Source organism: Crinia signifera, chromosome 11 (assembly GCF_055691185.1).
Source record: "Crinia signifera chromosome 11, ASM5569118v1, whole genome shotgun sequence".
In the NCBI taxonomy this organism is placed as follows: Eukaryota; Metazoa; Chordata; class Amphibia; order Anura; family Myobatrachidae; genus Crinia; species Crinia signifera.
Genome location: NC_139227.1, coordinates 72,005,780 through 72,030,762, shown reverse-complemented (window position 1 = coordinate 72,030,762; position 24,983 = coordinate 72,005,780). Strand labels below are relative to the sequence as shown.

Here is a 24,983-nt window from a genome sequence, read left to right as displayed (position 1 = left end):
TCTGCGTATGTAGGGCCCTTTACTCTGACCCTTCTACAACTCTGTGACAGAATCCGGCAACTTGAGGCACACACCCTCCCTGAAAACACCTGGGCACGCCTGTGTTTTTCCTCACACTCCCAGAGAACGTCCGGTCTCCACCCACAAACACCAGATTCCTGTCAGTCAAGTTACGAAGGAATTGCAAAAAAGTAGTTGGTCATTTTTGTTTCTTTTTGACCTTGAGCATGTGCGTTACGATCCATACACATGTGCAGTTGTTCAATAATTGATGAGCTTGTGAATGCAGGTCTGAATAACCCCCCATGTCTTTTATGTGGGTGTTTGCCATTTCAGATCACCTAGGTGGGAGGTAGCGCCATGTTTCTAGCCGTTTCCCACTGAAATCACACTCTCTGTCCCTGTGTTGCCTATTATGTACCCACGTTTTCCTCAGTCATCTATAGCAGTCTCTTTGTTCTTGCAGTGTTCAACCTTTTTTTTCTCTGAGAGTTAATCTGCCATTTTTATTCTTCCATAATGCAATTCTGGCTTTGGTTATAATACATGCTTGAAGCTGTCTATTTTTATGACGAACCTATTTTTTATTTGTCACTTGTTTTCTGCATGGATGATCTTATGTTCTCTCTGACGGGTGACTGTCTGATGTGGAGAGGTTTTTTGTCTGTATCTTTCCTCAGAGTAATGGGTCAGTGGCTGTCTCAGATTAATGGGTAAACAAATCAATAAGCGGTTTTAAGCTCAGCTCTTAATGAAATGATTAGGGCGGTGCTTTCCTCGTTCATTCTGTCTAATGCCTCCTGTTTGGGGTAAATAATCACATAATTAAGGTTTGTGTAGCATTGACTTTACTGATATGACAGAAAAAGTGTGAATGAGACATCAGAGAGAGGACAGAGGTCTGTGCCAGATCAGTCTCCACATAAAATGTTACAGTTTACAGGACATGTCCGTCGGGTCTGAAAAAGAAGCAAGAAAAAAACATTAATAAGGACATTTCTTCCATAATAACAGTCCAATTATGTTTCCTTAAAGGCATCAATCTACAATGATAAAAAATAACATTAATGTAATAGGCCATGGGATGCTATCTAAGCAGGAGAATATGTAGGAAGATTTTACACATCCTATATAAGAAATGCCTAACCCTGCTCCTCACCTCTATGGGGTGAATTCATTTTGTTTGTATGTCAGTGGTCACTAGATGCGCAAAACAGGGCAATTCAAGTGATGCTCGGTTCGGACGTGCATAGCATTACTGTTATGCTGCATTGCCATTTTGATGGATTGACGCTTTAACTAGTTTTTGCTACAATTTGTAACTTTCCAAATGCTGCAGTGTGCAAATATACACATGGAAATGGTTTTGCCTTGTAAATGATTTCACTTTAAAAACATGTAAAATTCGGTCAGCATCCTGCACCTCTGGTGAACTCGGACTGTATTACATCCTGCCAATGGTAGTTGTACTGCATCAGCAAGGTCTCTCCCAGGCAAAGATTTCAAAGAAGTCTGGGGTGTCAAAAGAGATCTAACAGGCTAGTGAGCAATGTTGAAATGGGCAATGTTGATGACTATAGACAAGTGCCGTCCTTCCCTTTGGGCATAATGGGCAGTTGCCCAGGGGCCCAAGTCTTCTAGGGTCCCACCCCAATTGGAAAGACGGCACTGGTGGCATGGGCTGGGAGTGAATTTTTTCCCAGGGGCCCAATATAATGTTAAGACGGCCCTGCTATAGACGCAGTGGTCAGCCATGGAAAATTAGTGCATCAGATGAGAGACATTATGCCTACTACCCTTTGAAATTGGAAGCTGCCCAGCAGTGCCGTCAACTCAGAATTTGCAGAACCCAGTAGGTCACAGATACACCCATCTACTATTTGAAGAAGTCTTCATGAAAAAAGCCATACCTTTGACGTGGAAACAAGGCCAAGTGACTATGCACGGAAACATAGGAACTGGGGTGCCGAAAAAAAAAAAACACCAAGTATTTGGCTGAAAATCTAAATTGCAGTGTAAAAATCAACCAGTGTTTACCCTGCACAGAAACAAAATAACTCACCTAAATCTAACTCTCTCTGCACATGTTACATCTGCCCCACCTGCATTGCAGCATGGTTTTGCACATTTGCTAAAGAATGTGCCATTTACTGAAAGGAACCTCCACCATGCTTCACTTTTGCCTGGAGACATTATTGAAATACTCTCCAGCCCATTGGTGAACAAGCGGCCTTCTGTTCACCAACGGCCTTCTGTTCACAGAAGGCCGCTTGTTCACCAATGGGCTGGAGAGTATTTCAATAATGTCTCCAGGCAAAAGTGAAGCATGGTGGAGGTTCCTTTCAGTAAATGGCACATTCTTTAGCAAATGTGCAAAACCATGCTGCAATGCAGGTGGGGCAGATGTAACATGTGCAGAGAGAGTTAGATTTAGGTGAGTTATTTTGTTTCTGTGCAGGGTAAACACTGGTTGATTTTTACACTGCAATTTAGATTTCAGTTTGAACACACCTCTACAAATCTAACTCTCTCTGCACATGTTACCTTTGCCTCACCTGCAGTGCACATGGTTTTGCACATTTGCTAAAAAAAATATGCCTTGCGATCAGGTCTAAATAACCCCCTTAGTCATGAATAATGCAGTCCTAAATGCTGAGAAATTCTGGTAGGAACTTATCCATCCTGGAATACCATCAGGGAGGAGTCTCATTAGCTCTCACTTATTCTGCAGCAGGATAACGACCCCAAACATACAGCCAACCTTTTAAAGAACTATATTCAGTGTAAATAAAGAGTCCTGGAAGTGATATTTTAATCTTCAGGTCATTCAATTTGCATTTTGTTAATTGATAAAAACAATGGGCAGTATTCAATGAGAATACCTGCGAGGTGCAGCGAATCCTTTTTAGGATTCGCTGCACATTCGCCACGTTCCGGAGCCTCGCTGGCTCCGGTATTCAACGAGTCAGGGGCTCGCTGCCCCTGACCGGCTAATATGAGCTCCTGCGGCGAACGCCGCAGGGAGCCTGAGGATGGTGGCAGGCAGAGAGATGGAAGTCTCTCTGCCTGCCCCAGAACGTTTGTGGGGGGGAGGTGGGCTCCCCGGGTGCCAGGCAGCACAGGCTGCCCCCCCGGGGTGCCAGCAGGGGACCGCGTATATTCACTACACCCGATCGTAACGATCGGGTGCAGTGAATATATGAATATCTAATGAGCGGCTCGGCTCCGGCGCCCCCTGCTGGCTGCTGTGTAAAAAAAAAAAATAGCACATGAATAAAAATAGCATGCCCCTCCTCAGAATAAAATTCCTGATTTTTTGACACCAAATGTAAAAAACAAAACACTTTATTTTAAAAGTTCACATTCCACTTCTCCATAAAAAGATAGCGATTGCTACTCGGTGAATCATGGCGAAAAAAACCTTCAAATGTATTCGCCATGTGGTCATTGAATAGGGTGATTCACCGTTTTAGTCAAAAATTCGCCAAACAGCACAAATTCGCCATAAAAATATGGCGAATCAGGCTCATTGAATACCGCCCCAAATGTAAAAAACAAAACACTTTATTTTAAAAGTTCACATTCCACTTCACCATAAAAAGATAGCGATTGCTACTCGGTGAATCATGGCGAAAAAAACCTTCAAATGTATTCGCCATGTGGTCATTGAATAGGGTGATTCACCGTTTTAGTCAAAAATTCGCCAAACAGCACAAATTCGCCATAAAAACATGGCAAATCAGGCTCATTGAATACCGCCCAATGTCTTAACACTTATTTTTTGACAGCATTTTTACTTTACAAAATTTTTAGGCAGGTGTGGAAAAAATGCTGCATAGTACTGTATGTATATTTATATGTACACACATACATACATACATACATACATACATACATACATACATACACATTTGTATAGGGTTACCAGAGCCGGCCCTAGCCTAAATGATGCCCTAGGCAAGATTTTGGCTGGTGCCCCCTAGCACCACCACTAGTTCCACCTCTGACCTGCTCCCCTTTCCCAGCACCATCAAACACCATCATAACAGTCATCATTTTGGTGCTCCTACCCAAAATATTTTAAATAGAAACGGTGCACACATTCGGTGCGCAGCCCAAACAGAGGTGTGTTCTTGCTGGGAAGGGGCATGGCCACACAATAGTACCCCCAATTCAAATTATGCCACACAATAGTGCAACTTTATTCACATTATATCATGCGATGGAGTCCCTTATTCACGTTACATCACACAGTAGTACCACTTTACCTTATATACATTACTCCTCACATTATTCACATTATACCCTTAGAAAAAAAATCCTGAGAAAATATTGTATTTTAAGCACCTCCATGGCCACACTGCAACCCAGCACAAAGCAGTGTGTGCTAGGCAGAGGAGAAGAGCTGCAGCTGCTGCTGTCACTTAAAGGGAGGGGGCCCGGGGCCCCCACTGGGCCCTTCCATCAGACTTTGGCCCAAGTAATTTGTACCCACTACCCCTTTCTCTCGGAAACCCTGATAATACCACACAATAATGCCTCTTACACATGACACACAGTATTAATGTCCTTATAAACATAATGCCCCTTACACATTATGCCAACCTTTATTAATGCCCTTCATCCACATAATGACGCACATAATGTCCCTTACGCATATGTTGCACATTATTAATGCCCTTATACACATGACACACATAATGCCCATTACACATATGTTGCACATTATTATTGTCCTTATACACATGACACACATAATGCCTGTTACACATATGTCGCACATTATTAATGCATTTATACATGACACACATAATGCCCCTTACACATATGCCGAACACTATTGCACAACCAACCCAAACACAGACAGCACTCGCACAGCCGCTAACACTGTGACCTCTGCCTCTGCTTGGATACCAATGTTTCCTTATACATCTTGCCTCAATAGGCCATGCAGTACCTGGCCAGTTCTGCTAAGGTTGGGTGCCTTTTTTGCTGAAATTTCATCTTATTTGCATTGTTATGTGACCAGGGCACACAAGGAGCTTCTGATGATTAAAATGATATGCGGCATGCCTATATTCTGTGTGCCACTGTGGCTGTACCTGCATACGGAATGCTATGTTGCAGTGGTTTCCATATACACTATTTCATATGCAGATACAGCCTCACTAACACACAGAATATAGGCATGCTGCATATCATTTTAATCAGCAGAAGCTGCTGGTGCCCGTAGGCATTCCAAGTGCCCTAGGCAGTTGCCTAGTTTGCCTATGCCTAGGGCCGGCTCTGAGGGTTACCATCCATCCGGGATTACTCTGGACAGTCCGATAATTAAGACTGGTGCCCGGGGTGGCGTTACTGGACTATGCAATGCCTGGGAATCAGTCGTGGCATCATGTTGTTTGGCATAATGTGTAATGGGCATCACGGGTTGTGGTGTAATGGGCATCACAGTGCAAGGCATGGGGCGGAATGTATCAAACCCCTCATTGTTTTCGGACAGATATCACATTTAGTTCATCCCTGTGTCCGCCTGCTGTCATTGCAAATGTATTATATATTTGGCTTGTGGTGCCCGCAGCTGTCCTGCGATCCACCTATCAGCTTTAGCTGATTGTTCACTGCACATGTGCTTCCGTCTTTGGATGCTGTCATGCGCTGTGGGGAACATGCTTCTACTGGCATAATATTTCACTGTGTAAGTCCTGCTGCCTCCTCCTGCCTCATTTTTATTTTTAAAGATATAGTGCTGCCTCCACGATCATTACATTTCTTTTAAACAGAGGAAAATATGTAAATCCTCCAAGTAAATATGGAGAAACAAAACCCCTGTGGCTGCTCTTAGTACATCTGGGCCCGCGATCTCCTCAGTCACATCAAACTAAATGAAATGCCGCAACGGAATTCTCATGGTATTTCACGTGGCAGAGGAGAGATTATTTTTTTCCAAGAAAACTTCAATAGTACATTAGAGAGCAGGATGCCGTGGCGGAACAGGTTAGCACATGCCGCCCCCAATGTTTTATGGGCATCACGGCGTGTGGCACAATGTGTAATGGGCATTACAGTGAGTAAGCTAATGTGTAAGTGGCATTATAGTGTGCAAAATCAAGAATAGAATTGAAGCAAAGGTTAAATTGTATACGGTTGGTCAAGTGGCGGGGCTGGGGGCGGGTCAATGGGTGGACTGTGGGTGGGTCAGGAGGCGGGCCACTGTCCGGGAGTCTCTCAACACCAAGGTGGTAACCCTACGTGTGTATATTACAACAATTTAAATTATTTCTTCTGAGTACTATATCCTAGGCTTCTGTATACACTACCCATTGTGTTTGTAAGTCTACAAGCGTATTTTGATATAATTCAGTAGGGTTCATCATGCAAGATTTAAAAGGTGCCCTCACTCTGACATGTGACCTCACATTAATCCCACATATAGGCAAATTTAATAAACTGACGGCAATAGCTTGGTTCCAGTGTTTAGTACATTAACTCTCATACAAAGTGCGTCTCTCACTATTAATTACAATGTGCTGATTGAGAAATGTATAAACACTCCCTAGGGCTATATATCAATCTTGAAAGTTCCTTTATAACAAATAGCCGGCTATAAAATCCTTAATTAATGTTTTACAGTCAGACACCAATGTCATTTTACGTGGGGATGGCAACGCCACATACAGTACCTGTAGTTTGTCTAAAGCTTCCCCCATCTTAGGAATTGATCAAAGGCTGCTGCAGTGGGTGAGTACATGAACGGTAGGTACAGGAGTATGGAGATCACAACAAGCTTACAATGCATACTGTGATGCAAAGGACAGACCGTCATAAATACCAGCAGGTGGGTTTTTCAAACACCTAGATACCTGCTTATTAAGCTAAAATAATGCCTAAATGGCTGAATCTGCGTAACGAAGGAGCCCCTTTAATATCCGGGCTATACAACACAAGCTGAATACATAAGATATGAATATATATATGCGCGCAGACACTCAATCAGTTTAGTTATACCACTCAGGTGCGTGAAAGGGAGGAGTATCACTCAGAAGCCTTGAAGGATGGCTTGGGTGCCTAAAATTTAGACGCAAACCCATCTATATAGAACTTTAGGCACCCTGCCGGCTGACTAAAATTTAGGCGCAAACCCGTCTATATAGAACTTTAGTCAGCCGGCAGGGTGACTAAACTTCTATATAGACGGGTTACTGCGACTACGTTTTAGTCACCCTTTTACTCATTAAAAAAAAACGATGTGGGGTCCCCCCCCCACGGCTGTAACCAGCACCAGGCTGAAGAGCCGGGGCTGGTATTAAAAAATCAGGAAACCAACCAGATAGGGCTTCGCTGATTTTTTAAAACCAGCCCCAGGCTCCAGGTCCGGGGCTGGTTCCCAAAATACGGGGGACAAAATGACTAGGGGTCCCCCGTATTTTAAGAACCAGCCCCAGGCCAAACCAGCCAGCAGGGTAATGCCACAGCCGGGGGGAGACTTTTTATACAAGTCCCCCCGGCCAAAGCATTCAGCCCTCTGACCGGTCAGCCTGGCCAGGGGTCCTGGGGGAGTGGGGACCCCCCCAATTAAGGGGTCCCCCCTCCAGGACTTACCTGACCAGGCTGAAGCCTGGTGCTGTCCTCAATGCCCCTGGGCGGTGGGCATCGAGCTGATCTTTGTGTAAAAAAATAGATGAAAAAAACTATTGTTTTTTCCTGTGGAACTATGAGTCCCAGCAAGCCTTCCCCGCAAGCTGGGACTTGGAGAACCACAAGTCCCAGCCTGCGGGGCATTAAAGGGCCCGCTGGGTCTTGTAGTTCCACAGTAAAAAAAAATAGTTAAATAAATACACACTGACACTTTAGAAAAATAAAAGTTTAATACATACATACATTACACAAACACACTGATACTTACCTATCTTGATCCCGTAGGTAGGTCCCAGGGTCCGGTCCGGTGGCTTGGTTCCGGGGCTGGTCCGGGGCTCCAGGGCTGAAGAGTCCGGGGTCCTGGATCCGTAGTAATCCAAAGGGGTACCTGAGGAAGGAAATCCTACTCACCTGTCCTCTGGCGTCCACCCCGGCATCTTCACTTCAAGACGCGCTGCTCCCGGCTGCTGGTACCCGCTCTGCTCCGCTGTATACTAGAGACGCAGAGATCCTTCTTCCTCTGCGTCTCTGCTTAAAATGATTTCTGGCCAATCAGGAGCCGAGAAAGCCGGCTCCTGGACGCCAGAGGACAGGTGAGTAGGATTTGCTTCCCCAGTTACCCCTTTGGATTACTACGGTTCCAGGACCCCGGACTCTTCAGCCCTGGAGCCCCGGACCAGCCCCAGAACCAAGCCACCGGACCGGACCCTGGGACCTACCTACGGGATCAAGATAGGTAAGTATAAGTGTGTTTGTGTAATGTATGTATTAAACTTTTATTTTTCTAATGTGTCAGTGTGTATTTATTTAACTATATTTTTTTTCTGTGGAACTACAAGTGCCAGCAGGCCCTTTAATGCCCCGCATGCTGGGACTTGTGGTTCTCCAAGTCCCAGCATGCGGGGGAGGCTTGCTGGGACTCATAGTTCCACAGGAAAAAACAATAGTTTTTATTCTATTTTTTTACACAGTATCAGCTTGATGCCCACCGCCCAGGGGCATCGAGGACAGCACCAGGCTTCAGCCTGGTCAGGTAAGTCCTGGAGCGGAGGTCCCCACTCCCCCCAGGACCCCTGGCCAGGCTGACCGGTCAGAGGGCTGAATGCTTTGGCCGCGGGACCTTATATAATAAAATGCTGTGGCATTACCCTGCTGGCTGGTTTGGCCTGGGGCTGGTTCTTAAAATACGGGGGACCCCTAGTCATTTTGTCCCCCGTATTTTGGGAACCAGCCCCGGACCTGGAGCCTGGGGCTGGTTTTAAAAAATCAGCGAAGCCCTATTTGTCGGGTTTCCTGATTTTTTAATACCAGCCCCGGCTTTTTCAGCCTGGTGCTGGTTACGGCTGTGGGGGGGACCCCACGCCGTTTTTTTTTTTTTTTAGTCAAAGCTGGAACGCCCACATGGGCGTTCCAGCTTTGGCAGTATCGTCGCAAGGACGGCAGCATATCGGTCGAACGTGCGTACACACTGCACTTTTGTACCGATATGAGGCCGTCCTGTCGGATGAAAATTAAACAGCAAAGAACCGTCGACCGACCGAGTATGGATGGTCAAGACAGTTTTTTGCCGTTTATCTCTCGTACGGGACAGTGTACACACATATACAATTGAACGGCTGTCCGACCCAGAACGAAAGAACGGCCCGACAATTGTATATATGTGTACCCAGCTTTACCCATGTATTTGCAAATATATGTAACCAAGATCTCTTTCTTCTGTTATCATGTGGCCTTTAAATTTGGTTACTGGTATCTTTCATTGTAGTGGGGTAAACAATGTGTGTTTTTTATTTTATTTATTTAAATACAAGATATAACTGAGAGATCTCCTATGTTTGCCTCAGTAATGCAGTCCCCATAATTCTCAACGTGGACTGTAACCTTGGAAGGTTGCTTTCAATGTATACTTTTGAATAGTAGTTTCAGGGAGATTATAGCCCCCACTTTAATGCATGCCATTGAGGAGGCAAGTCACATTCCACCCAAGGGCATACTTACCTACCCTCTCCTTGATCTCCAACAATAGAGCACAGGAGGGCAAGCCGAGGGGATCTGATAATACAGTTTGTGCTGAATGGCGTCATCATAGACTGCCCCCTGTTTTCTCTCTTTGCTAGAGTGGGGGCGGAGCATTCATGCGACACGCCCTCTGGACAGCCAACCTGTGCTCCAACCATGCCCCCTACATTAATGAGCTGAAATGTCGGTGAAAAACAATTGAATTACAGAGATCGGAGTGTTGTTTTTTTTTGGGAAGATGGGATGTTGCCCATAGCATCTACTTATTTATTCAGCACCTTCTAGAAGATAATAGCTAGAATCTGGTTGCCCATAACAACATCCCATCTTCAGTAAAAGGGCTAGATTCTCTAAACTTCAAAAGTGATAAACTGGAGAGTGATAAACAGCCATCCAATCAGCTCCTACCTGCCATGTCACAGACTGTGCTTGAAAAATGTCAGACAGGAGCTGATTGGCTGGCTGCTTATCAGTCTCCGTTTTATCACTTTTGAAGTTTAGAGAATCTTGCCCAATCTCCCATCTTAGTAAATAAACCCCACCATAGCGTCTCCATGATTTTCTAGGCCATGTCAGGGAGGGAATAGTAGTTTCAGAGAGATTATAGCCCCCACACTAATGCATACCATTGAGGAGGCAAGTCACATTCCACCCAAGGGCATACACGCCATGGCTTCTCCGTGATTGTCCAGGCCAGGTCAGGGAGGGAATTTAGACTGTAATAATGACAGTGATGAGCAACAGCAGCTAATATCAGATATGTGGGATTATTCCCTTACTGAGTATATTATCCCTTTTTCTGTGCCTATTGGTTTTATATTACCATGAAAGCTGAAGTACCGTTGGAAAACCGGCACCCTCACTGGTGCATGGCCATAATTTCCTGAGGGACTCCTCCCCTGCCAGGAACACATGTTCATCACAGGATATCATTCTGCTCTATATAACTGAGGAAGTGTAAGTATGCAGATGTATTATCTGGTGTTACAATACGCCCTGGTTATAAAGTGTGTCTGCAGCAATGTTTTATTAATGGATTGACAGAAAATCAGCAATAAAATTATATCTGGGAAGCTTTGTGTCGCGTATATATCCTAGAATCCGTCTGAAAAGCGATTGCTTCTGAAGAGCACATGTGTGTCTGCAAACGTGTTAGTTTATACTAATCTTAATTGCCGATCGGCACTGCAGTTAATGTTGGTGGTTTAACGACCTTAATTTCAATTTAAATTTACAGCTTGCAGTATATTTCTTTCAGTGAGACAAGTGTGACAAAGAACAATAGGAAAGAAGTATAATGAACAATAAGAGGCCCAACATGCGGGACACATGCTAATAAATATAATAATGTCTTTTCTGACACCACGGTAAATAATTCGAGAACCAACAACAAGCACTAACACCTCAAGTGCACAGCTTGCAGAACAGGAGCGGAACTGCTTGCTATGCAGTCAGCCTGGGAAGGTGCTACCCAGAGGCCAGGGGGTGTTTATGTGGCACCATCACACTTCTGTGGCCTCCTGGAAAGGAGCCACACAAGGCTCTTTCCAAATCCACCCACAGATCTCCATTATGTAAGCAACTGAACTGATGATGTCCATGTCAGCTTGCTCCATTTTTTGCACATTGCATATAATCAGACGAGGATCTCTAGTATGAATCTGTCATGTTTACCATTTGTTTGGATGCTTCGGTACTTAAGCCTACAGCGAGATGTCACAGGAAATAGCCGGTTGAGCCAGCAGATCTCATACGGTCCCGTCCTAATTCATGTCTCCCCAACATGCACACGCTCTCCTAGATAATGGTTCTATCAATGAAATATATATTGCAGTGCAGAATAACACAGGCCGATAAGAACCACTAGTTTGCGCTTTAATTTTTCATGGCTCCACTTTCCAGTGTCTCGCCTCCATTTTTCTGTAGTACACCCCTAGTGGTACTGAGAAGAGGGGAAGAAAGTGCTAGTTACCCAGGCCAGGGTGTACTAGTTACCCATCACCGGATGTCAGCTGCCCGCCCAGTTCCTCCCGAATGTGCACGCATATCTAAGCGGCACGAGAGTCACTTTAGATATGCGTGCACTCACCACATCATTCGATGGTTGGCGACCATCGAAAGATGTGGGAGTTTCCCTCTGGCCTGCGAATGGATGTTTATCATTCGCATTCCAGGCGAACGAAACCCGGCGCGTGAGGGGGGGCTGATGTATTGCCATTTGCAGGGTGGCGTCTGGTGGAATCGCAATGGTGCCAATTCGTACCCTTGCAACTCAACCAGAATAGCCCCTTGTATCTCTAACGAATGAAGTCTTTAATTGTAATGTAACCCACTAGGTCAGAGTTTGTGGTATTGCTTTTATGGGTCTTAGCTCCCTAAACACTTCATCCTTATTATGGAATGAGCTGCTGCAGCCATAGGTGTGCGCACATTGAGTGTTAGGGGTGCACAGGCACCACCTAATGCTGTGCCCACCCTTATGAACATGTCCCTGCCACTAGCAATACCTTTGCAAAGGTTTTGGTTATTGTTCAATATAGTAAATCCAAAAATAATTTTTGTTGACCAGTTTAATCGATCCTCATTTATGCTTTGCGATCCTCTACTCCCTTCCAATCCCTCCTTTTTTTGTGTTCCTCCTGCTTGAACATCTTGCTTTGGTAAGTACAGTTCTCTTCAGGTAAAAATAATAAAAAATAGTCCTAATCATACACATCTTAAAGTGTAAAGGTGCCCATACATGGTACAATTGCCGGGTGCGATGAGATGCGTGCTCCCGTCACACATCTCATCGCACAGCTCAAAAAGTATGTGCTGCACATACTCTTTCTACCAGATCTCATCTCATCTCATTGCATTTCAAAAACTGTGCAATGTGATCTAGTCCAAATTGTATACAATAATTGCACCATGTATGGCCTCCTTTACTAATCTAGTAGTAGCAGAACTGTCTGGATTAAGACTGGGGAGGGGGGGGGGATGTTATGTTGGGAAGATATGGATTGTGAATATTAACTTAAAACCAGTTAAACTAATGGTTTCATAATGCCTGTGTACAATGTATAGCTCTACCTAATTGAGAGATATCTAATTTTTTTAAGTTGCTTGTAGCAGAACAAAAACAACTTAAACAACCTTAAATACACATAGAACATTTTAATCTACTGTATCATCTATTTTGTCACATGCAGGAATAGCAACAACCTCTGTACTATTTACACTCTGGGACAGGAGTCAAAAGAGCTAGTGCTCAGGCTGGGGGACCCTTTATCGAGGGGGGCCTGGGGTACAGTATTCCCTGTGTCTGCCCTTTTATTCTAGCTATGGTGTCACCCAGGGGTGCAAGTATGGTGGTACGGCGTACCGGTAAAACATATTGTGCTGGTACCACGTACCGCCATAACAAATACCCCCCGAATTGCTTACTGCGCATGCGTGCATATGTAAGTGACGGGGCGTGACCTCCGCTGCCCCGCCACAGATGATTCCCTTTGGAGGAGAGGGGAGCACATTGCGCGTCTGTCTTCCCCCTCCCTGTGTCACTGTGACTGTGCTGCCTGTCAGCCAATCAGAGCAAGCCACGCGAAATATGATTGGCTGACGGACAGTCGAAGCCAGGGAAGGAGAGACGCGTGATGCGCTCCCCTCCCGCCAAGGGAAGCACAGAAGAAAGCACCGGCAGCGGGGGACTGGAGGGGGAGAGGACACCCGGACACAAGAAGACAGCCAGCACTGCAGACACGGAGGGTGAGTTGTGCTGCTGCTGGCTTATTCTGGCACTGTGGGGGCATTTATGTGCGGCACTGCGGGGGCATACTTAGCACTGTGGGGGCATATATGTGTGGCACTGTGGGGGCATTTGATATCTGGCACTGTGAGGGCATATATGTGTGGCATTGTGGGGGTATATTAGTAATGGGCATCAGTTGTGTGGGCATTATGGCATGGGTGTTATGTATTGGGTGTGTGACGCGTAGGATGACCAACTCATCCCTTTAATACGGGACACATATTAATTACACAGGTTCTGTGGCAGTTTAAAACCAGGTGAAATGGAGTCTTAAAACCAGGTGAAAGCCAGCCACAGAACCTGTGTAATTAATATGTGTCCCGGATTAAAGGAATGAGTTGGTCACCCTAGTGAGGCGTAACAGGCATTACTGTGTAAATATTGGTGCGCAATATCCCTGTTTGTAGTTTATCTTACATTTTGTGTGCAGGATGCAATGCAATGCACAAGTCCCAAACAGAAATGTAATTGTGTTCTAAAGTTTTGTCATGTAGCCACTCCCCCTTGTATCATATGACCACGCCCATTTTTCATGGCACAGTACCACTGAGACATTTTTTCTACTTGGACCACTGGTGTCACCCATCCTCCTAGCTGTATACTTGCCCTGTTTCTAGTGAGTTCTCAGTCTTCTCCGGGTAAGATCGGTCTCATCACTTGCTGCGTATGTGTATAATGAAGGCAGGACATAGTTTAAAGGATTATTTTATAGATGAGCTCCAGCGTGGCAGGGATCATGTGACTGTGGACCAGATGCACTAAGCTTCAAAAGTGATAACATGGAGGGTGATAAACAGCCAGCCAATCAGCTCCTACCGGCCATGTCACAGACTGTGTTTGAAAAATAACAGGCAGGAGCTGATTGGTTGGCTGTTTATCACCCTCCATGTTATCACTTTTGAAGCTTAGTGCATCTGGTCCTATATATTCTCTGTAGAGGGCTGCATAGTTTGTGAGGTATTTAAATCACTGTTAAGGAAATAATAAATACATGCACTCCACGGCATGCACATATTACATTGTAAACAACTGTTAGTGTGCAAGCAGCAGGCACGCACTCAAAAGTTTGTACACACGCATGTCTTACCCCACACACAGAGGGCACTTTCTGTGCTACACTGGAAAAGCAGAAAGAGTTATAATTTTAGTAATGTACTTCCCTCCTGCCATTATAGTAACTGTGCTGATACAAACCCAGTATTTCTTTCCCAATCAGAGGGGAGCTTCACTTAACAATATTACAGATTCCCACATACAAATAAAAAAAACACACAGTATGTAGTAATATAACACTCATAACCAGTGGCGGGTTATACTTATGGGCTGCAGGGCTGCATACCTCCCAACTTTCGAAGTTCTGGAAGCGGGACGATCTCCCTGCGCGCCGGAGGCGCGTTGAAATTTTCGGGGGGCGTGGCATAATCTGGGGGCGTGGCCTATACTTGCGGCTCTTCCGCGAGGCCACGCCCCCATTTTGCCGCTATGGGGGCATGACCCAGAGGCTCTGTGAGCCTCTAGCCATGCTCCCAGTCCCCTGGCTGCGGGAATAGACGCTGTGCGCATGCGCACAGCGTTTATTCCCCGCTGCTTAGCAGCTGACAGGGGGGACTCCCAACAGCCCCCCCACACCGCGGGACACTGCCGCCCGCGGGTGGGACATCGGGACAGGCCCTGACAATCGGGACTGTCCCGATAAAATCGGGACTGTTGGGAGGTATGGGGCTTCAGCCCCCCCAGATAAAATCCACCACTGTCTCTGCCTAAAGTGAAGCCAGATGCAGTCTGTGAGACTGCTCTCGCTTCAATGTGACTGGCAGTCCCATACTGTGCATGCACCGGACCCGGGAACTGGATTAAGCCTCCGGGTGCTGCTGCCCATGGAGGCTTGGACCAGCGCATGTGCAGTATGTATTAAGTTACTGTGCATGCGCTGGCCCTGTGCAGGGGAACGGGGCCTGTGCAGGGGAACGGGGGGGTGTTCATTGCGGCAGCCCCCCTCCTCCAAAACTGTAAGAGCCGCCACTGCTCATAACTGCCTCAATATCCTTCACACAGGTGAAGCAGGCATTTTATAGTCCCGTCATGAGCATATAGCATAACAATTCACCAGGGACTATAACAAAAGGGCCGCCAGCCCTTACAACAAATGTGACTTTCCACCAGTGCTTCAAGATTGAAGACTTTCTTTTTCCTATACATTTTAAGGTCAATCTCTAACCCTCTCAGCTGGTACTGGCTTTCAGTCTTGCAGTAATCATATAAAGTAGTCTGATGAGAAGAGATACCGGGATGATTTTACATGAGCTGTCTGGCCTTAGCAGCAGGGTTGTTTCTAGAATTCCTCATTTATCTTGCCATGAACGGCTGCTTTTTTGGTACAGTTTTGTGAAAGTAGCCAATCAGAAGTTAAAGTGCTGGTCGTAATAATATAATTTGAATTCATTTATTTTCAAAAAAGAAAAATCCTCGATTTTTACCATTATGTCATAAATGAATAAATGATAAGAGAAATGCTGGATTTTCTGTACTTAAGCTAGCAGTCTTTATTTCTTGTGTATTTATAAGGAGGAAGTAGTCAGGCAGGGGAATTCTAGCAGCATAATGCACAGAACAGGAGGGGTGGGGGCATGGCAGCGAGGAGGAATACAAATCCCCAGAAACATAGTCCCACAACAACCAAACTCTTTGAACTGCCAGCATCTCTGGTCATGGAGATCAGGCGTCCCTCCCTCTTGCTTGTAAACATTGTTTTGCCAACACAATGAAATTCATTCCTTTTTTAGAAGTAACATCAAAGTGTTGGCATCCCCTCCACTGTCACCCGCGAATCGACAGCGTCTATTTATGCCCTTACGGAGGCAAAATTGGGGGTGTGGCCTCACGAGAGTGTCGCACGCATAGGTCACGCCACTTCCTGCTAGGCCACACCCCCAAAATGCGCAAGCAGCTTAACTCCCTCCTTAAAGTTGGGAGGTATGCATACTGGAAACAAGGAGAGGGAAAAGATGACTCTTTTTGTTTGGGCACTTCTTATGTATAATAACTTTTATCGGTACTTATGTAGTAACTGGGCTGCCGATTTTTTGATTGTATGCCTTAAGTTAAGGCATACAATCAGATGCGATGCGATGCGATATCGCATCGCATCGCATCCGATATCGCATCCGATATCGGATGCGATGACCCGATTTTTCCATAGGAATCAATGTTAAAATGATTCCTATGGAAAAATGGGTCCTTTTCATACCCCTACTATCCAAGTGGGCATGGAGTTGGATATAAACCTGTGGCGAGCGTAGCGAGCCACCGAGCCCGAAGCGTGGCGAGCGAAGCGAGCCCCGCGAGGGGACGGTATTCGTCCCCTCGCGGGGCTCGCTTCGCTCGCCACGCTTCGGGCTCGGTGGCTCGCTACGCTCGCCACAGGTTTATATCCAACTCCATGCCCACTTGGATAGTAGGGGTATGAAAAGGACCCATTTTTCCCATTGAATTCCATGTTAAAATGGACTCAGTCCATTTTAACATTGATTCCTATGGAAAAATCGGGTCATCGCATCGCATCGCATCGCATCGAATCGCATGGTCGCATGCGATGCGATGCGATCTCCCGATCCGACCCGATTTAGAAATCGGCAGCCCAGTTACTACATAAGTACCCTTTTATCTTAAAATGTATAACATTTTATTAGATGTACATTAAAATGGTCGATCATACATCTATGTTAACAGGGGTAATGTTTATCAAAGGTTATTTAAACGCAACTATTTTTTGGGTATATATATCTGGCAAAGGTTATGAAGGCACGTGACTACCTTGTGTGGAAATGGGGCTCAGAGTTTTATGGGCGTCCCCAGGAAAACGCTGGGCATTATCATGGGGCGGGCAGACGTCAGCCGCCCACCCTGTCTTTGGCCAGACGTAAATTCAGTTTTTACGGACTTCTTTTTGCAAAGTCAGGAGAAATCATTCGATGGTCAGCAGCCATCGAATGATTTCTCCTGCAGCGGAGGCATTCAAGGGGATGTGTTTTTGTCACACATCCCCTCACATGGTACCAAGGGGAATCGGCGGTGATGGGGGGCAGGAATTCGGTGGGGTGGCGTCTCAGGGGCTCGGTAAACTGTGATATTCATAGTCTGGGAGCATTCTGCTCTTATCCTCTGAGAGCATTGGTAGGGTGACACTACATTACTAACCACTTTCTATTGGAAGTTCTACCTTCCAGTTCACCACAGTACAGGCATTCCCATTGGAAGGGGTATCTTCCCTTTGGGACTGCCAAACTGTACTCCGATTAGCAGAGAGCTGGCTTCATGTAGGAAGCCACTCCTTGCCTGATCATCAACCCTAGCTGGCTTCCATAGACTGCAGCCGATGCAGTCCATAGAAGCCAAGAGTTTGCGCATGCGCAGTCAGCTCCATTCTGCAGACACCGGGACCTGGCTGGCAGCAGCGACTCTCTGGAGGAGCACTAGTTAGCATGGTCATTTACAGCCCCCTCCTCCTCAAAGGTAGGATCAGCTGCTGATGCAGAGCATCAATTCTTCAGTGAATGATTTCCTCCTGCACATGGTACAGTGCACCGCAGCCTGCTCAACCTGTACATACCTCTCATTGCCAGTACAGGACACTCACATAAATCTGCTGACACTCAGCACTGATCATGTCTGCATACTCACCAAATGGAAAGTATTCAGGTAGTTTCCGGAGATAAATCTCTTCATCTTTCTCCAAGAACACACAGATAATAATCCGGTCAAACTGGGAACAAATGAAGACATTGATAAAGTTATTCAGACAAACATGAGACAGGGTGACCCAAAGGCAGATAGATTGTGATGCATACTACTCAGTAGCTGAGGAATGGTGCTGTGCTTATAAGGGAGACAGACTACTTATACATTGGGTATTGGAGCGGGGTGGTGGGGGGGTTTGGATTAACATCAAAGACTTAAACCCAGTACACAGAAGGCAATCCCCACCAACGCTAATACTGCAGCATGGCCCTCATTCACGAGATCCTCCATCATCCGTACTGTACTGAGGGGGGTAGTCCTTAACAATAGTGTAGAGATCTTTTACTTTCTCGTCTAATTTGGGGTCTATGTGCCTGAAAAACTCATGTAGACCTTTTCATGTGTGACCTTTTGAATGTGTCAGTCTTTTTCCAGTGTCAACCTTTTGGATGTCTACTATTTGATTTTGACCTAGACAACGCAATCTCTTCTGTTACAAATAAAGAAACCGGTATAGCAGCTGCTGCTCTCTGATATCACACACTATCATTGGATGCCCAAACCAATAGTTACTGTGGAGGTATTGCTATACAAGGGAAATGGGTGAGGTTAGGGGCAGGGTGGAGGGGGAGGGGCCATTTGTAATCTGAAACAATACAAAAATAATGCTTATACAAAACAACAAATTACTAAGCGTGTTGGATAAGTAATAGTATACCAGTGTATTCATAACAAACACTGCATACAATGTGTTAAGTTAAGAGACATTTTAATAAACGAGAAAAACAAAGAAAATAGAAAAAGCCATTTAATTCAGTCCACAATTGGACCTCAATACCGCTTTCTTGTTCCCAAGGTAGTCGGCAGGAAAATGGATTGGGTCAGGCCTTGGTGGAGGGGCCCAGGCCTTCTGCCACATTGATCACACCACTTGATTTTCCCCTGGTTGAAGGGCTCACACTTTGGGGGACATTTACCAAAATGGATTCGTAGAAAAAAGGTGTATTCGTAGGGAGAAATACACCTTTTATGTACGAATTTGTATTTTCGGGATTTACAATCCCAAAAATACAACAATTCGTATTCCTAAAGATGGGACATTCGTATTTGTAGTTACAAATACGAATGTCCTACACCATCGATAGGATACGACAGAAATCACCATTCAACTATATAAGAAACTGTTAATAAATAAATAAAATAAAAGAATGGTGGTTTCTGATTTACTAAGCAGCCGTACTGATAATACGGCTGCTTAGTGGTGTAAAACACCCACGCAAATACGACAGGAAAATAGAACACCATTTTCCTGTTCTATTTGCGTTTTAGCCTGCACGGATCAGTCAGATCCGTGCAGGCTTCGGTGTAAAAAAATAGAAAAATTAAATAAATAAAAAAAAAACCGGCGTGGGAGCCGGTAATTAAAAATCAGGGAACCCGACAAATAGGGGTTCCCTGATTTTTAACAACCAGCCCCAGGCTCCTGCTCTGGGGCTGGTTCCCAAAATACGGGGGACAAAATGACTAGGGGTCCCCCGTATTTTAAGAACCAGCCCCAGGCAAAACCAGCCAGCAGGGTAATGCCACAGCCAGGGGGAGACTTTTTATGCAAGTCCCCCCGGCCAAAGCATTAACCCTACCGACCAGTCAGCCTGGCCAGGGGCCCTGGGGGAGTGGGGACCCCCCCAAAAAAGGGGTCCCCCCCCCTCCAGGACTTACCTGACCAGGCTGAAGCCTGGTGCTGTCCTCGATGCCCCTGGGCGGTGGGCATCGAGCTGATAGCGGTGTAAAAAATAGAACAAACGATTGTTTTTTACTGTGGCACTACAAGTGCCAGCAAGCCTCCCCAGCAAGCTGGGACTTGGAGAACCACAGGTCCCAGCCTGCTGGGCATTAAAGGGCCCGCTGGGTCTTGTAGTGCCACAGTAAAAAAAATAGTTAAATAAAACACACTGACACCCATTTTAAATAAAAGTTTAATACACACATTACACACATACTGATACTTACCTATCTTGATCCCGTTGGTAGGTCGCTGGCTCCGGTGTCGGCGGCTCCGTGTCGGCGGCTCCGGGGACGGCGTCCTGTCCGAGGATAATCCATGTTGGACCTGTGGAAGGAAATCCTACTCACCCAGGTCCTGCATGGATGGTCTTCTTTCTTCATCTGTCGACATCCAGGTCTTCTGACAGCTGCTGACGACTTCCAGCAGCTGTCGGCATCTTCCGCGACGCTCCCCGGCTTTCAGAGCTGGAGAGAACCTTCCTCTTCGGCGTCTGGGCTCAGAATGAATTCTGGCCAATCAGGAGCCGCCTAGCGGCCAATCAGGAAAGACCTTTCCTGATTGGCCGCTAGGCGGCTCCTGATTGGCCAGAATTCATTCTGAGCCCAGACGCCGAAGAGGAAGGTTCTCTCTGGCTCTGAAAGCCGGGGAGCGTCGCGGAAGATGCCGACAGCTGCTGGAAGTCGTCAGCAGCTGTCAGAAGACCTGGATGTCGACAGATGAAGAAAGAAGACCATCCATGCAGGACCTGGGTGAGTAGGATTTCCTTCCACAGGTCCAACATGGATTATCCTCGGACAGGACGCCGTCCCCGGAGCCGCCGACACGGAGCCGCCGACACCGGAGCCAGCGACCTACCAACGGGATCAAGATAGGTAAGTATCAGTATGTGTGTAATGTGTGTATTAAACTTTTATTTAAAATGGGTGTCAGTGTGTTTTATTTAACTATTTTTTTTACTGTGGCACTACAAGACCCAGCGGGCCCTTTAATGCCCAGCAGGCTGGGACTTGTGGTTCTCCAAGTCCCAGCTTGCTGGGGAGGCTTGCTGGCACTTGTAGTGCCACAGTAAAAAACAATCGTTTGTTCTATTTTTTACACCGCTATCAGCTCGATGCCCACCGCCCAGGGGCATCGAGGACAGCACCAGGCTTCAGCCTGGTCAGGTAAGTCCTGGAGGGGGGGGACCCCTTTATTGGGGGGGTCCCCACTCCCCCAGGGCCCCTGGCCAGGCTGACTGGTCGGTAGGGTTAATGCTTTGGCCGGGGGGACTTGCATAAAAAGTCTCCCCCCGGCTGTGGCATTACCCTGCTGGCTGGTTTTGCCTGGGGCTGGTTCTTAAAATACGGGGGACCCCTAGTCATTTTGTCCCCCGTATTTTGGGAACCAGCCCCAGAGCAGGAGCCTGGGGCTGGTTGTTAAAAATCAGGGAACCCCTATTTGTCGGGTTCCCTGATTTTTAATTACCGGCTCCAGGCTCTGTCAGCCTGGTGCTGGTTTCGGCTGTGGGGGGGATCCCACGCTGGTTTTATTTTTTATTTATTTAATTTTTCTATTTTTTTTTACACCTTGCAGCCTGCACGGATCTGACTGATCCGTGCAGACTGCTAGAAATAATTCGTATTAGCAGCCGTATATACGGCCGCTAATACGGATGGCTACACCATCGGAGGGTTACAAAGCAGTCGTATCTGACTGCTTTGTAATTTCTCCTCCGGAACACAACTTTGCATACGACTAAAACAGTCGTATGCAACCGTAGGGGAAATACCAATACGAAAAACTAGGTTTTTCATATTGGTAAATTTCCCCCTTTATTTCCAAAGTAAAGTGGTCACATAATTAGGTTACACAGACAAGCCCTACTTATACTCAGGGGCGAATTTAGGGGTCAGGACACCCATAGGCACAACATTTTTGTGTCCTCCCCCCCCCCCCCCCCATATTTTAATGTAATCATATATGTATATACATTGTTATTTATATATTTCATTAAAATTTAACTCTAGCCCACCTCATACCTCCCAACTGTCACGATTTTAGAGGGACAGTCCCGATTTTCGGGTCCTGTCCCTCTGTCCCACCCGCGGCAGGCATTGTCCCGCTGCGGGGGGTGGCAGTTGGGAGACCCCCCAATCTAGTAGAATAGACGCTGTGCGCATGCGCACAGCGTCTATTCTCGTATGAAAATGAGGTCGCGGCTAATTAGCATAAGCCGCGCCCTCATTAGCATACGCCCCGCCCCCTTTTCAGGCGCGCGAGTGTCCCTATTTCTTAAAGCCAAAAGTTGGGAGGTATGCCACCTTAATATTTTTTTAAGCACTCTGGGCTGCTCACTGTACAGATGACCCGGAGGGAGGCACTTATTAGTACAGTGATTAGCACAGTGTCTCCGTCAGTCTCTCTCACACTGTGACTGAGAGTGCAGGGAGGATCTGCGCGCCGCTGAGCTGCTGGATACGCAGCCAATAGACTGTGTGTGTGTAGAGTAGCCAATGGGCGGGCGCCGGCAGCAGTGAGCCTGAGCCATTTCCGGATACACAGGGGGACTGTCGGACCCAGCCACTAAGCGGTGATGTAATGTGCATGGCAGAGTGGGTGGGCAGTGGCGGCTGACGAGCGGCGCTGAAGCCAACATATGATAATTCATGTCTGTGGCGGCGCTCGTCACTCACCGCTGCCCACCCGCTGTGCCATGCTGCTATTTAACAGAATGTCAGCCTGCCTGCCACCCTTAAATGGTGCCGCCCTGAGGCCGATGCCTCACGGGCCTAGGCACAAATCCGGCCCTGCATGTCGACACAGACACCAAAAACTCATGTCAACCTTCGGTTAATGTCGACCATTCTTAGTCAGTCTGCCGATAATCGCTCAGCTACGATATAATTGAATTTGTGACCAAAAGAGGTCACTGCAAGTTGTCACCAATGACTCCATCGTTCACTATATACCGTACAGTATAGCGTGTAAAACAGATGAAAGGCATCATTAACCATTAATGGAAATATGAAATCCCAGTCGCTATTTGCACCAGGTGGAAATAGCAGCTGGCAGTATTCAATCCCGTCCAGGACTCGCTTGCAACAGGTTTGCCTCACTATGGAGGCGGATCTGTATTGTCGGAAACGGTGCCTGGATTGCCGTTTCAGACTATCGGTGTCCATTTTCGCCGATGCCGGGACTTTAAGGGCTATTTCACAAGCTCCGGCTCCTGCCGGGCGGCAAAGCCCCGCACGTCGAAGTTTTCAATGGCAGCCTGGCAGCCGTCCCTTCCAGTGGTGGGATCCGTCTGCAACCGGTTGGCCGGGCCGTGGCCATCCCGTGTGAATGGACAGAATCATGTCCATTATTAACTACTGTGTGCGGCACCGCTTTTGGCCGTGCAGGGTTTTGCCACCTGGCAGGAGCCGGAGGGTGTGAAATAGCCCTATGACTGTCAGAATATATTCTGCCAGTTGGAAGAACAGACCCTACATTGAATAGGAATGTCATTCATTCAGTTACTGTATATTGTAAAGATGGATACGGTCAGTTGGCCGACCTAAAAATAGTCAACAGTCATAAGGTCGACATACTGGAAGGTCGACAGGGGTCTACACTAGGTCGACATGGCAAAAGGTCGACACAAGCATTATGTTGACATTCTAGGTCGACATTCAAAAGGTCGACATGGGTTTTTTCCCTTTTTTTATGAGCGCAGAAAGCCATGCGAGGGGACGCACTGCACTTAAAACTGTTTCTATGTCGACATTCGGGTCAAAAAACAGTGAAAAACCCCATGTCAACCTTTTGACTGTCAACCTAGACCATGTCGACCTAATGCTTGTGTCGACCTAATGACCTGTTGATCTTGTGCCATGTCGACCTAGACCGATGTCGAACTTCCAGTATGTCGACCTAGTGGTGTCGATCTAATGACTGTTGACCATCTTTAGGTCGACCATACATTCCATACCCGTAAAGACATATTTAAGAATCAATGCAAACGATGGTACTTGTTTCCTAGCACGGCCACAACGATCATGATCGCGGGCATCGGGGGTAAAATCGCGGGCTTCGCGGGCACTAAAAAATCGGCCGCGATGGGCCAGACGCGATGCCCGCGATTTCCCCATAGAGAACAATGTTAAATGCCTCAATTTACCTGCGATGACCCCGATTTCCCATAGGAAACAATGTGAAATGGATCAATTTACCCAAATTATTATAGGGAACAATGGTAAATGGCCCAAAAACACCCCTGAACATAAAAATGTCCCCCCAAAAGTACTATACGCCACCCCGCGATCAACGTGAACCCGAAGCGTGGCGAGCGCAGCGAGCCCGCGAGGGGCGGCGGTACGCGTCCTCCGACCTTTTCATACCCCCACTATCCACGTTGGCGTGGAGTTGAGAATAGAATAGTGTGGCGAGCGCAGCGAGCCACCGAGCCCGAAGCGTGGCGAGCGCAGCGGATACCTTCACAGTTATACGCGTCCCCTCGCGGGCTTCTCAGGTGTCCATGGCGACGCGGACACCTGTGAAGCCCGCGAAGGGACGCATTTACCTGTGAAGGTATCCGCGTCCCCTCGCGGGGCTCGCCACGCTTCGGGCTCGGTGGCTCGCTGCGCTCGCCACACTATTCTATTCTCAACTCCACGCCGACGTGGATAGTGGGGGTATAAAAAGGTCGGAGGACGCGTACCGCCGCCCCTCGCGGGCTCGCTGCGCTCGCCACGCTTCGGGTTCACGTTGATTGCGGGGTGGCGTGAACTACTTTTGGGGGGACATGTCAATGTTTAGGGGTTTTTTTTGGGTTTCTGGCCCATTTACCATTGTTCCCTATGATGATTTGTGTAAATTGACCCATTTAACATTGTTTCCTATGGGAAATCGTGGTCATCGCGGGTAAATTGAGGCATTTAACATTGGTCCCTATGGGGAAATCGCGGCCATCGCGGGTGGACCATTTAAGCATTTTTGGCCGCATACGACCCGATCGACGCGATTTTTAATGGTTTTCAATGCATTTCAATG

General features: G+C 46.8%; 1 long non-coding RNA gene across 1 annotated transcript; it reads right to left on the bottom strand.

Moving 5' to 3' along the window:
- Nucleotides 1–830: 830 nt before the first annotated feature.
- On the bottom strand, nucleotides 831–18,211 carry LOC146045581 (uncharacterized). The gene is made up of 2 exons (XR_014465479.1): nucleotides 18,128–18,211; nucleotides 831–959 (listed from the first exon to the last, which is right to left on the bottom strand). It is a non-coding gene; the product is annotated as an uncharacterized LOC146045581 (long non-coding RNA).
- Between the last annotated feature and the right edge of the window lie 6,772 nt (nucleotides 18,212–24,983).